This window comes from Brachyhypopomus gauderio, chromosome 1, assembly GCF_052324685.1.
Source record: "Brachyhypopomus gauderio isolate BG-103 chromosome 1, BGAUD_0.2, whole genome shotgun sequence".
In the NCBI taxonomy this organism is placed as follows: Eukaryota; Metazoa; Chordata; class Actinopteri; order Gymnotiformes; family Hypopomidae; genus Brachyhypopomus; species Brachyhypopomus gauderio.
The window spans coordinates 39323370-39324462 of record NC_135211.1 but is presented as its reverse complement, the minus strand read 5'-3'; the positions used below and the strand labels follow the sequence as shown (position 1 = coordinate 39324462).

Genomic DNA, 1093 nt, shown 5'->3' with positions numbered 1-1093 from the left:
TCTTAAACTTGTTTCAGTACTTAATGAACCATTTTTAAATGTGACTACTGACAGTGAATGTCAACACATTAGATGCACAGTTTGGATTGCATCTTTCAACGAGCATAATGATTGAGCGCACAGAGCAAGCTGTAAAATTTTCATCTGGTTACAGAGTGACAAGAGCGTCTTAGCGTTATGGTGAAACGTGGTGAGATGATTAAAGGACTGTGAGAGAGCGGCTTGGAAGTTAAGACTATACTTTCAGGGATCATTTCTATAGTTTCTAACTGAGAAATGTGATTCGAAAGTGTTACGTCTCCCTAACCACGATGATGAGCTGAGATGTTTCCTCCTTAGCCCGAATCGGACGAGTAATGATTTATAATCATACGCTCCTTGTCATTGATGAACGTTCCTCCTGCGTTTTGCAGGTTAGGACAAAGCATGTGCAGAGTGGTTAGCTCTCATTTATAAAGATAATATAAATAAAGAGAAACTTTGGATGTTGGTTTTATTTCTTTACAGAAGTGTTGGAGAATCCACTGCACGGATTCCAACCGGGAGACTGGGTTGTGCCACACGTTTCCAAGCAACATGACAAAATTGGAGGGGCCTGAAATAAATGAATGCATATTTGAATGATTACACAGAATCAAAGGGGGGAGATGTCAGGGAAATTTGCTAATGTCATTTAAGATCACATAAGAACATTATGATTTAGTGCATTAGCAGAAAAACTGTGAATAAGGTTGATCGGTGATTTGGTTCAGTGATTCATTTGTAATCATGTCCTTGTTTGTCTCTGCACATCAGAGGAATGTGCAGAGACAGAAAGATTGTGTACAACTGATACGTCAGTTTCTTCCACTAAAAACAGTAAAGATCCATATTAGGAGGAATACACATGTGAGATGAAAGCTGTCTACTGTGCATTCTCCCCCCTCAGTTTCTCAGTGTGTCCAAATGTACTGTAAACATGTGATAAAGGAATAAAGGAGATTGGACTGCCCTCTCTCCTCAGAGTTCTTGTTCTAGATGAGACTCTCATGCTTTTTAACTTTTGTAATAAAACTCTCTTTTAACCACGTCTGAGTCCTCATCTATTTTCATG

General features: G+C 39.0%; 1 non-coding gene across 1 annotated transcript; it reads left to right on the top strand.

The window, feature by feature from the left end:
• Positions 1-231: 231 nt before the first annotated feature.
• Positions 232-440, top strand: LOC143528036 (small nucleolar RNA U3). Its single transcript, XR_013134343.1, has one exon. It is a non-coding gene; the product is annotated as a small nucleolar RNA U3 (small nucleolar RNA).
• The last annotated feature ends 653 nt before the right edge of the window (positions 441-1093 follow it).